Source organism: Arachis ipaensis, chromosome B08 (genome assembly GCF_000816755.2).
Source record: "Arachis ipaensis cultivar K30076 chromosome B08, Araip1.1, whole genome shotgun sequence".
Classification (NCBI taxonomy): domain Eukaryota; kingdom Viridiplantae; phylum Streptophyta; class Magnoliopsida; order Fabales; family Fabaceae; genus Arachis; species Arachis ipaensis.
Genome location: NC_029792.2, coordinates 93214454 through 93227373, shown reverse-complemented (window position 1 = coordinate 93227373; position 12920 = coordinate 93214454). Strand labels below are relative to the sequence as shown.

The following is a 12920-nucleotide window of genomic DNA, read 5'->3' as shown; positions in this document are numbered from 1 at the left end:
AAGAATAAGAATTTTATATAAATTGATTTAAATAATTGAAATTTTAAAATTTAATATTTTAATTTTTATAAATAAAAAAATTATTTATATTACCTCTAGTTCTTGGATTAAAGTATTTAATACATGTGCATCTTAGCTAGTTAGTTTAGGAATTTTTTTCATCAAATAAATCATGAATTTTGTTTACTAATAACGTGTTTTTGTGGTTAATTCTCAATTATGTTTGCATGCAAAGAATCAATTAATATTAGTTGAATTTATGTTCATTCATGAATATTATAAGAATTAAGATTGATGCACTTGTGTACATTAGGTGATTTTGTGCCTAATAGAACTAAGTTTGTTGCACTTATGTACATTAGTTTATTTTGTGTTGATTTATGAGATTAAGAACGAAACTTTGATGCACTTATATTTAATGATTTTTAGGAGAATGATGATGAATGGTGTGAGATTCAAGTTGTTCAAGGATGAAATCAGTCAAGAATAAAGAATGGCATTAAAGATTATATTGTGTATTCACGCATGCAACAAAGTCCCCAGAGACACACCAAAGCATTAGTAACGCGTCATTATTGAAGCGCCACTTTCAACAACGCATGCAACTAGGCTTCCAGTTCCAAGATTCAAGCTCTCTAGCCTTTGCATGGCGTTAGTAACGCAGGCATGCATGCAAAGCGCTAGTAACGCCTCAAGTTCAAAAGCGTTACTTCAGGAGGCGCCTTCGATGCGTGAAAAATGTGGAAATCAAGCCACTTGTAAGAACAGAAGTTTTTCACGTAAAACTGCTTTAATAAAATAATAACTTTAACTGTTCGAAATAGCTTTTACGTAAAACCGCTTTAATAAAACTAGCGGCTCAACAGGCACTAACGTGCCTATGTTAGAATAAATTAATTTTAATATTCTAGATTATCCATATTAAATCACCAAAAATATAATATAATGCGGAAGCATACCTTTACTCATAAGAGTTAGAAATTGATGGAAGAATTTGGATCTTGTAGTTCTTTCGATCTTCCTCAACCAAAGTCTTCTGTATTCCTAGGAGGCTGAACTGCAACTCTTTTGATGGGGAAAGAGGAACAAAAGCGGCTTTGATATATTGGGGACCGAAACCTTGAAGGTCTTTATATTTGAGCATGGCACCCATTAAACCCTAAAGTCTAAATAAAATAGTATCTAAAGCCCAAAAGATAATATATCTAAAATCCAAAAAGATAATTATCTAAGGAACAAAAGATAATATCTTATTTTATTCTCATTTAATTCCAAATCAAAAGTAATAATGACTTATTCAATTTAGCATTTATAACAATAAATAAGATCATCATTATATAAGTCATTTTTTTGTGACTATAAGTCATTTAATTTGAATTCATAATTTGTGATTACAATTAATATACGTATTGCCCACAAACAAATTAGGAAATTAAAATAATTTCCTAACAATCTCCCACTTGGGCTATACATATATTCTTTCTTGACATAATCACACCTTATAAACTTTATGCATGCATCTGAATGTTATTTCTCTCATTACTTTAACAATCTGGTTCGTCTCATACATTAGATATGGAACTACCGCAGCTTTATCACATTAATTGTCGTGACTAAACCACGCCAATCACCATCCTAATATACTTAACGACATATATCAAATTTGGATGAGTAATATAGAAATTACATGCCAAATGATCTCATGCATGTCTATTTCCAGCTGGTCCAACTTTATTGAGATCAAACACAATACAAATATTGCAAAATGAACATTTCACATAACATAAAATAAACCATCAACTTAATTCTGCAGAAAAATAACTCAATATCTGTCATAGGACATATAGCATAAACTCCCACTAAACTAAGGCATCACAAATATTGACACCCATCCGAGCAGTGTGCTCATGAAAAACCTTAGGGGTCAATCCTTTGATAATGGGTCTGCTAGCATATACTCTGTTCCTATATGTCCTATGAAAATCTGTTTTTCTTAAACTTTCTCCTAGACAACTAAGAACTTGATGTCTGTATACTTCGATTTTGTCAAGCTCTTATTGTTATTGGAGTATAGTATTGCTGACTTATTGTCACAAAATATCTTTAATGGCCTTTCAACTACTATATGAAGCTTAGTGACAAAGTTTCGCAACCATATGCCATGAAATCAGAATCAAAGTACCTAATGATCTCCAAATTTTCTGATCTCCGATAAATAAGCATGTAATCCCTTGTTTTCTTTAAACAACACATTACGCGTTTAACAGCTATCCAATGATCTATATCCGGATTGCTCAAGTATCTACCCAACACTACCACTATAAATGATATATCGGGATGTATGTAGACTTGAGCATACATTAAATTCCCTAGTGCTGATGCATAAGGTTTATCATGCATTGTTGTCTTCTTAAGATCATTTTGGAGCATTGCTTGAGACTAAAATTGTCTCCTTTAACTACGGGTGTGTCCATTGGTCTACAACTTTCTATGACATATCTACTTAAAATCTTTTCGATATAGTTCTTTTGTGACAATCCAAGAATACCTTGAGAGCAATCTCTTAGTATCTCGATTCCTAATACAAAAGAGGCATCACTGATAAACCACTATTTTATGGTTTATCTTGTGCTCAATTGAGTGGATTTTATCAACTATTTACCCACTTATTCATACTATTTGCATGGTTTTACTTTTTCCTTCCTGATTTTGTGCTATGATTGAAAACATGCTTCTTTGGCCTTATATTTGCTAATATTAATCCTCTCTTATTACCATTAGATGCCTTGATATGTGTGTTAAGTGTTTTCAGATATTATAGGGCAGGAATGGCTTGGAGGATAGAAAGGAAGCATGCAAAAGTGGAAGGAATACAAGAAGTTGAAGGAACTGCAAAGCTGTCAGCTTGACCCTCTCGCACTAAAACGGTCATAACTTGAGCTACAAACGTCCAAACGACGCGGTTCCAGTTGCGTTGGAAAGATAACGTCTGGGGCTTCGATTTAATATATAATATGCCATAGTTGCTCTAATGCTAGGCGACGCGAACGCGTGCTCCACGCGGACGCGTCGTAGTGACGAAAATCAGCGTGGCAGATTTCTTCTCCAGCAATTTCTGGGCTGTTTTCGACCCAATTTTTGACCCAGAAAACACAGATTAGAGGCTATAAAGTGGGGGAATCCATTCATTCATAATCATCAGCTCATAGTTCATAATTTTTAGTTTAGATTTAGTTTTTAGAGAAAGAGGTTCTCTCCTCTCTCTTAAGATTTAGGATTAGGATTCCTCTTAAAGGAATTAGGATTTCTTATTATTTCAACATTGTTCCTTTAATTCAACTTCTATTCTACTTTTATTTATTCTGGCTTACTAGTTTATTCTATTTTTCTTGTTGATTCTCTTTTTAGCCAAATTGGCTTATGAGCTCAATTGAATGGGTCTGGGAAGTTGTTTGGCCACTTTAGTGAGAATTCAGATTGCCTGCCACCCGGTTGGAACACTAATGATGAACAAGAAGACGGGTGCAAAAGCAAGATTTGGGACCCCGGAATTCATTCTGGAAATCAACACTCTTGAGACCTTGTCACTTGCTTTAACTTACTTGAAGGCTTTCTGCGCCTAGTTTGGGATCCCGGAGGCCATTGGAATTACAAACATTGGTGGGGATTCAAGGATCAGTACAAGCACAAGCCACCATAACAAAGGAATCCCCAAATGTCCAACTTAAGGACTTTAACTAAAAGTGCTAGGTGGGAGACAACCCACCTTGGTATGATCGTTCATTTTCTTCCATTTTGATTTTATTTTGTTTTGTTTGTTTTTGAGTTTTATTTTATTTTATTGAACCTGGAATTATTCATAACATTCTGCATCAGCATCTGCATACTGCATTTTGCATCTGCGTCCGCGTCATATGTGCGTTGGGAAGAAAACAAGATTGAACAGAGAGTCACCCGAAAGCGTGGCTGGAGGCGTGCCTTTAGCATAAATTGATCCACGCGACCGCGTCGCTGACACGTCCGCGTCATGTGGGAAAAATGCCTCCCACGCGTCCGCGTCACCCACGCGAATGCGTGGCCCTGTAAAATCGACGTAAACGGGTGTTTGGCAGCAAGTTAGGCTGGAATAGGGCTGGAACTATGCTAGAAGCACAAGCCCTGCCACGCGAACGCGTGCCCCACGCGTTCGCGTCATTTTTAAAAGAAAGACCATTCACGTGATCGCGTCAAGCACGCGATCGCATCACCCATATTTTTGGCAATATGCATTTACAACAGAGAGTTGCGCAAACGCGAGGTTGCACTCGCGCCAATCGCACAAATCAGGCCACGCGATCGCGTGACCCACGCGTCCGCGTCACCTGACCTTATCTCGCACCACGCGACCGCGTCACTCACGCGTCCGCGTTGCCTCTGCCGCACAGCTTATCCAAATCAGCGCCAAATATCTTATCTTTTCTTCCTCAATCCTAATTTTTTCTCCCTCCTTTCTTACTTACTTCTTCTTCCCTTCTTTCCTTTCTCATTCCTCTTATCTTTCATTTTATTTTATTTTAATTCATTTTCATACTTTCATTCATTACATTTTAATTTAGTGCATATTTTTATTTTTCTTTTCTAAATTCATTATTTTTCCATTGGTGTTAAAATTTCTTATTCAACTGTTACATCTTTTCTTGAATTATTCTGGTGCTTCATGACTTGTTTTATTCTGATTGGGTATTATCAATTATATGTCAATGCTAATTTTTATAATACTGGTATTCCTTTTGCATTGACATGAATTTATATTGTCTTTCATTACCCACACTTCGCCCCCATTTGTTGCAACTTTTGCACCACTGGTATGCCATTTGCTTCCACTATTTTCTCACTTGCATGTTGTAGCTACCATGTAATTGAGACCTTTATTATTTGGCATTAACACCTATATTTTATTTATGTTTTTATCTTTATTTCTGGGTTACTTTCCTTCTTTTTCTCTTCTTTCAAGATGGCCACCGAGGAAGGAAAAGGGAAAGCTTCTAACTGGGGAGACAAACAAGTCAATCTGCACAAAGAGAAAGACATCAGTTGGAGCAGCCCGTCCACTTGTACATCTTAGCATGCACCGAGGACGGTGTAATCTTTAAGTGTTGGGAGGTCGATACCGATCTCCATGGGTTAGTTACTCTTCTATCTCAACACCAATGGTTTATTTTCCTTGTTAGTTGTTGCATTTGCATGTTTGATTGCATGATTATTTGATTTTGTGCATATTTTACCACTTGGTTGAAGTAATATTTTCTTTTTCAAGAAACCTTTTAGAGCATTTCACTAATTTGAATAAAATTTAATGTTAAACTTGTTTGAAGAAATATTATACTAGAACATGGTTTAAAGCTTGAACACACAAAACCAGTGAGATTTTGAGCCTATTTGATTGGTTGTATTTTATCAACCAAATTTTTATTTTTGGTGTGTGTTGTTCTCTCTAAAATTGTGATTTTTGTCTTGCTTAATTCTATATTTCCATTATTTGATGTATGCATTCACTTACATGATTGAGGCCTTTATTTCACTGAGCTTACATACCCATATGGCCTTACCCTTTTCATTATTCTTTGCAAACCAATTTTGAGCCTATTTTACTCTTTGTTCTTTACTTTAGCACATCATTAACTCTAAGCAAAAAACAATAATGTCCTTAATTTGAATCATTGGTTAGCTTAGACTAGTGAGAGTGCTTATGATTTAAGTGTGGGAAAATTGGGTTTGGAAACATTTGGTTTGAGAATTGAGTATGTTAGAATTTTCTGAAAATGTGAAAGAAATGTTTAGGACATGATTCATGCATCCAATAATTTAATCATATGCATTGAGAAAAATAAAAGAAAAGAATATATATATATATATATATATAAAGAAAAGAAAAAGAGCAAATAAGTAAAAGGAGACAAAATGCCCCAAAGTAAATGATGAAAGCAATGCATATGTACTGTACTCAAAATCGGATGCATGAATATGTGGAAAATATAGTTAATGAGCAGTTAGATTTTGCATTGTAATTACATGGATTGTCTTAAGTTAGGTGGGAAAAGTTTAAGTTAATTAAGGATTCAGATTTTTTTCCACTTGGCCAAATACAATCCTACCTTGACCCTAACCCCATTACAACCCTTAAAAGACCTCTTGATATGTGTATCTGTGCATTAAATTTTTGTTGATTGTTAGATGAAGAGCAAGCCTTAGAAAGCAAGGTTAGTAGAGAATTGAGAGAATCGAAACCTTAAACACATGAGTGATTAGAGTGTATACACTTCCGGTGAGGGTTCGATGCTCGATTCTTTATTCCTGGCTTTCATGAGCTATTTTCTTCTGCAAGTCTATTTGTACTTCATTTTTATGATTTGAATTAGTGAAATCCAGTTCATGTTTGTTCTTGAAAGGTTTATTTACTTTTCACCAAGTTGGTAGAAATATTTTGCATTTAGTTGCATTCATATAGATAGGATTGCATTTCATACATTTTACCATTCCTCTTCACTCCTTTATAGCTTTTCTTGAGCTTAGCATGAGGACATGCTATTGTTTAAGTGTGGGGAGGTTGATAAATCATTATTTTATGGTTTATCTTGTGCTCAATTGAGTGGATTTTATCAACTCTTTACCCACTTATTCATACTATTTGCATGGTTTTACTTTTTTCTTCCTGATTTTGTGCTATGATTGAAAACATGCTTCCTTAGCCTTATATTTGCTAATATTAATCCTCTCTTATTACCATTAGATACCTTGATATGTGTGTTAAGTGTTTTCAGAGATTACAGGGCAGGAATGGCTTGGAGGATGGAAAGAAAGCATGCGAAAGTGGAAGGAATACAAGAAGTTGAAGGAACTGCAAAGCTGTCAGCCTAACCCTCTCGCACTAAAACGGTCATAACTTGAGCTACAGAGGTCCAAACGACGCGGTTCCAGTTGCGTTGGAAAGCTAACGTCTGAAGCTTCAATTTAATATATAATATGCTATAGCTTCTCTGATGCTAGACAACGCGAATGCATGCTCCACGCGGACGCATCGCAGTGACGAAAATCAGTGTGGCAGATTTCTTCTCCAGCGATTTCTGGGTTGTTTTCGACCCAGTTTTCGGCCCAGAAAATACATATTAGAGGCTATAAAGTGGGAGAATCCATTCCTTTATAATCATCAGCTCATAATTCATAATTTTTAGTTTAGATGTAGTTTTTAGAGAGAGAGGTTCTCTCCTCTCTCTTAGGATTTAGGATTAGGATTTCTTATTATTTCAACATTGTTCCTTTAATTCAACTTCTATTCTACTTTTATTTATTCTGGCTTACTAGTTTATTCTATTTTTCTTGTTGATTCTCTTTTTAACCAAATTGGCTTATGAACTCTTCATGTTAGATTATAATTTCTATTTAATGCAATTTGAGGTATTTCAGATTTATGATTCTTATTTAGCTTTTTATATTCTTGGCTTTAATTGATTAACTGGAGGCTCTTGAGTTATCAACCTTATCGTGATTGATTGTTATGTCTGCTAATTGACTGGAATCCCACTAACTCTAGTCTTTCCTTAGGAGTTGGCTAGGACTTGAGGATCTAACTAATTAGTTCACTTGACTTGCCCTTGCTTTCGTAAAGGTTAACTAAGTGGGATTAACTTCAATTCTCATAAGAATAACTAGGATAGGACTTCCAAATTTTCATACCTTGCCAAGAGTTTTATTAGATCTTAATTTATTAATTCCTACAATTTATTTTTCTTGTTATTTAAATTACCTGTTCCTCACTTTCAAAACCCCCAATTTACAAGACTCATAACCAATAATAAGAACACCTCCCTGCAATTCCTTGAGAAGACGACCCGAGGTTAAATACTTCGGTTATTAATTTCAAAGGGGTTTTGTTACTTGTGACAACCAAAACTTTTGTAAGAAAGGAATTCTTGTCGGTCTAGAAGCTATACTTACAACGGAAATTTATTCGTGAAAATTCTAGATCGCGCGAGAGTTTCGTTCTTCAATCACCAAGATCTTTCATTTCGAATTTGTTCGATAGAAATTTCTTAATTTCATGCAACAAACTTATATCGTTTCTGGCAAGTAGAATGTCATCAATATATAAGATCAAAGAAAAAAATGTATTTACTCCCACTGAATTTGCGGTATACACATTCATCTATGATATTTCCCTCAAAACCACGAGGTAATGACTTGATGAACTTGTGATACCATTGACGGGAAGCTTGTTTGAGACCATAGATGAATTTTCTCCTTTCTCTATTGGATCTCCTTGATGAGACTTCTTGAGGTTTTTGAGCTTGCTGTATGGGTTGGGGTTGATGAGGATTCTCATCATTTTCTTGTACTGTAGCAGTATCTCGAGCAACAACAATATTCTCATTGTTCTCTTGTACTGTAACTGGATCTACAGTAGGATTCTTATTTTGCTCTTGTACTATAACTGTATCTTGAACAACAATAGGCACAAGGACCTGATCATTGTCAGTTACAGAATCCTCATCAAAAGCAACATTCCTAATATTTCCTTCCCCCTCCAAACTCAACATCCTCAAGAAATCTCGCATTTTCCGTTTCAAAAATAGACCTTGATTCAGGATTGTAAAACTTGTACCCCCGTGAGTGCTCAATGTAACCAACAAAGTAGCAACTAATTGTCCTTGAGTTCAATTTTCTTTCATGCGGCCTATAAGGTCGCGCCTCAGCTGAACATCCCCAAATATGCAAATGCTTTATACTGGGCCTTTTTCCAGTCCAAATTTCATATGAGGTTTTGTGAACTGCTTTGCTTGGCACCCTATTAAGGATGTACACTGCGGTCTTTAAGGCTTCTCCCCAGAGTGATTCAGGCAAGGAAGAATGACTAATCATACTTCTCACCATGTCTTTAAGAGTCCGGTTCCTTCGCTCTGCAACACCATTCATGCTAGGTTTGCCTGGCATGGTGTATTGCGGAACAATACCACACTCCTCTAGGAAAAGAGAAAAAGGCCCGGGACGTTGCTCACCTGAACCGTCATATCTTCCGTAGTATTCACCACCACGATAAGATTTGACAGCTTTAATTTTCTTTCCAAGTTGAAGTTCAACTTCAGCTTTGTAAGACTTGAAAACATCCAAGGCTTGGGACTTTTCATGAATTAAATATAGATACCCGTAATGAGAGTAATCATCTATGAACGTAATAAAGTACCGTTGTCCATTCCAAGAGACAGTAGGGAATGGGCCACATATATCGGTATGTATCAGTTCTAAGACATCTTTAGCTCTCTCGGCACCTAATTTCCTTTCGTTTGTCCTTTTTTCCTTTATGCACTCAATGCAGACTTCAAAGTCTGCCAAATTTAGGGGTCCAAGAATTCCATCCAACACGAGCCTCTGAATTCTCTGTTTAGAGATATGACCTAGGCGTTTGTGCCAAAATGATGCCGAATTCTCATTTTGTTTTTGTTTTGTACCCGTTTGCAGTATTTCATTATTATAGGAATTTAAGTCAAGCCTATATAGATTATCCACCAAATGGCCAGAGCAAATATTATTCGAATTATAGAAGAGACTGACTTTATTGTCTCCGAACAAACAAAAATAACCTGATTTGTCCAAACGAGAAACAGAAACCAAATTCTGTCTAAATGACGGTACATAAAATGTCTCCAATAAATCCAAGTAAAATCCACTCGTGGAACATAATCTAAAGGTTCCTATAGGTTCGACTGCAACTATATTGCCGTCTGCCACATAGATGTATCTTTCAGCATCACTTGGCGGTCGGCTCCACAGGCAACCCTGCATAGTAACACTTGCATGAGTAGTAGCAGCAAAATCTACCCACCAAGTATCAACATGTGCATAATTTAAACTAGCCTCAGAACAAACGAAAGTAAGATTTATACCCTTCTTTACACGCCAGGTGGCATATTTGGTACAATCCTTCTTCATGTGTCCCACCTTCTTACAGAAGAAACAAGTTGAAACTTGATCTTGTTTCTTAGCCTTTTTCTGCTGAGAAGGCACATCCGCAGTAGTATCACGCTTTCTTTTATACTGAGAAGATGAAGCCATGTGAGCACTTTCAGTCTTATCTTGCTGTAGCCTCTCTTCTTCTTGCACACAGTGAGATATAAGCTCATTTAAGGACCAAGTGTCCTTCAAAGTGTTATATCTCACTTTGAATTCTCCAAAGTGTCCAGGAAGGGAAATCAAAATGAAATGCACGAGTAAATTTTCAGACAACTCTAACTTTAGTGCTTTCAATTTTGAAGCAAGATGAGACATTTCCATAATGTACTCCCTTATGTTCCCTTTACCTTTATACCTCATGGAGACAAGTTTGCTCAAAAGACTACTTGCCTCCGCCTTTTTATTCTTAGTAAAGAATTTTTCAACATCCTTTAGGAACTATTTGGCATCTTTATCCTCAGTAATTGAGCCCCGAAACGCCTCAGGAATTAAGCGTTTCATGATCATAATGCTCATTCGATTGGATTTTTCCCACTTCTCTATTTTAACCTCATTGAGATTTTCCGGAGTGGAAGTGGATTTCTCCTATCAAAGAGCTATATCTATATCCATACAACCGAGGACAATCTCCACGGTATCCTTCCAAATTTTAAAGTTTGAACCATTCAGCATAGGAATGCTACTAATTTGTGCAGAAACATTGGTAGCTAAAGCCATAGTTTTTGGATTAGAACAAATAAACATGCAGTAAACATTAGTTAAATAATGGAAAAAATCCATATTGAGATATCTAGAACAACATTAATTTTCAATCTTTGGATAGAAAAATTAACTGTAAGTGATACTCTCATGCAGTAATCAAATATTGTGAAAATTTCTGTCACACATTAAGCCTTTTTTTGGACCGACTTAATGCGCACATGGAGACTTAAACTTCGCAACCTATTTATTACCGTATATATTTTCTATTAATTGGCCAAACAATAACCTTCCTTTGGGCCGATTATTGAACGCATAATTAATAGAAAATAAACAAAAGTGTGCAATGCTTATTATTTAGCCAAACAATAAACTTCCTTTGGCCGATTATTATCCGCATAAATAATAAGCATTACTTTATTCTTAATTAATTACCCAAACATGTATTTATTTTCAATATGTGTATGTAATTCGGCCAAATATAGACCTTTCTTTGGGCCGACCAATATTCGCATGAATTACATAACACTATATTCCTAATGTTTTAAATAAATCAATTTTCACAAAAGAGACTACTTTGGCAACATAATGTTCAATCAATTTATTCCAAAACCAAATCTTTATAAAATAGATGGGTATACTAATCTAAATTGTTACTAGTTTCTTTATGTAACAATTAAATAATATTTTCTATTATTCAAATATTATTAATATGTATACATAACTTGGCCAAGTATAAATTTCCTTTTGGATCGATTAATATTCGCATAAGTTACATATACATAATAATTTTTATATCCTAAAAGAATAATTAATTAACTTTATACCAAATTAATGGTACACACAATTAAATATGAGATCATTACAATTTAATAATGTTCTATATATTCTTTAGAATAAAACATTTGTGCACATACAAAAGGGGAACAATTAGCGTGCAACAATTTCGGATGCAACGTAAACAAAGCATATATAAATATATATATATATATATATTGATCCAATAAAATAAAATCGAATATTTTCGATGATTAAATTATGGATGGCTCTGATACCACTTGTTAAAATAAATTAATTTTAATATCCCAAATCATCCATATTGAATCACCAAAAATATAACATAATGCGGAAGCGTACCTTTACTCATAAGAGTTAGAAATTGATGGAAGAATTTGGATTTTGTGGTTCTTTCGATCTTCCTCAACCAAAGCCTTCTGTATTCCTAGGAGGCTGAACTGCAACTCTTTTGATGGGGAAAAAGTAACAAAGACGGCTTTGGTATATTGGGGACCGAAACCTTGAAAGTCTATTTATATTTGAGCATGGCACCCATTAAACCCTAAAGCCCAAATAAAATAGTATCTAAAGCCCAAAAGATAATATATCTAAAATCCAAAAAGATAATTATCTAAGGAACAAAAGATAATATCTGGTTTTATTCTCATTTAATTCCAAATCAAAAGTAATAATGACTTATTCAATTTAGCATTTATAACAATAAATGAGATCATCATTATATAAGTCATTTTTTGTGACTATAAGTCATTTAATTTGAAATAGCATAATTTGTGATTACAATTAATATATGTATTGCCCACAAACAAATTAGGAAATTAAAATAATTTCCTAACAGCTTGTTCAGCCGCTTTTCTATTGTTTTTAAGAAATTAATTTTATTTTTTTGTTAATATATTATTTACTTTTCAAATTTATTAGATAAGTATTTTTTATTTTAATATTGACGTGATCTTATTTATATCATATTTTGTTGAAATTAAAATTACTATAAAACACTTTAAAATGTTAAATTATAAAATCACACAATAAAGAGGTAATATAAAATGGTCAAGTTCTAGGTAATATATAAGGTGAAATATTCGATAGAGTAAATTTTTATTCTCAATTATGCTAAAATATACAAAAAGTATTTTCAGAATGATAATGCTTCTATTGTATTTCTTTAAAAGTTTTGAATGTCGTCTATTAATTTATAATATTTTTAATTTAATTTTTTAAATTTATTATGACAAAATAACGATATGATGAGGATTTTGTCCGCTAAAATTGCGAAAATATTTTTAAAAATTAGTTTATTCATTGTACTTTATTTTGTTTTTTTTGGGTGTTTATGTTATATTTCATACATTATTAAATTTTAATTTGATAAGTTTTTTTATCATCAAGGACTTATTATCTAGTTACTGTAATTTAATTAAGATTTATTTTTCATCACTAAA

At 34.1% G+C, this 12920-nt stretch overlaps 1 long non-coding RNA gene across 1 annotated transcript in view; it reads left to right on the top strand.

Moving 5' to 3' along the window:
• LOC110265971 overlaps window positions 1–12628 on the top strand; it is a 13799-nt gene extending 1171 nt beyond the window's left edge. The window contains exons 2-3 of the long non-coding RNA XR_002352690.1: window positions 2782–2793; window positions 12618–12628. This is a non-coding gene — a long non-coding RNA (uncharacterized LOC110265971). The remainder of the gene's footprint in view (window positions 1–2781; window positions 2794–12617) is intronic.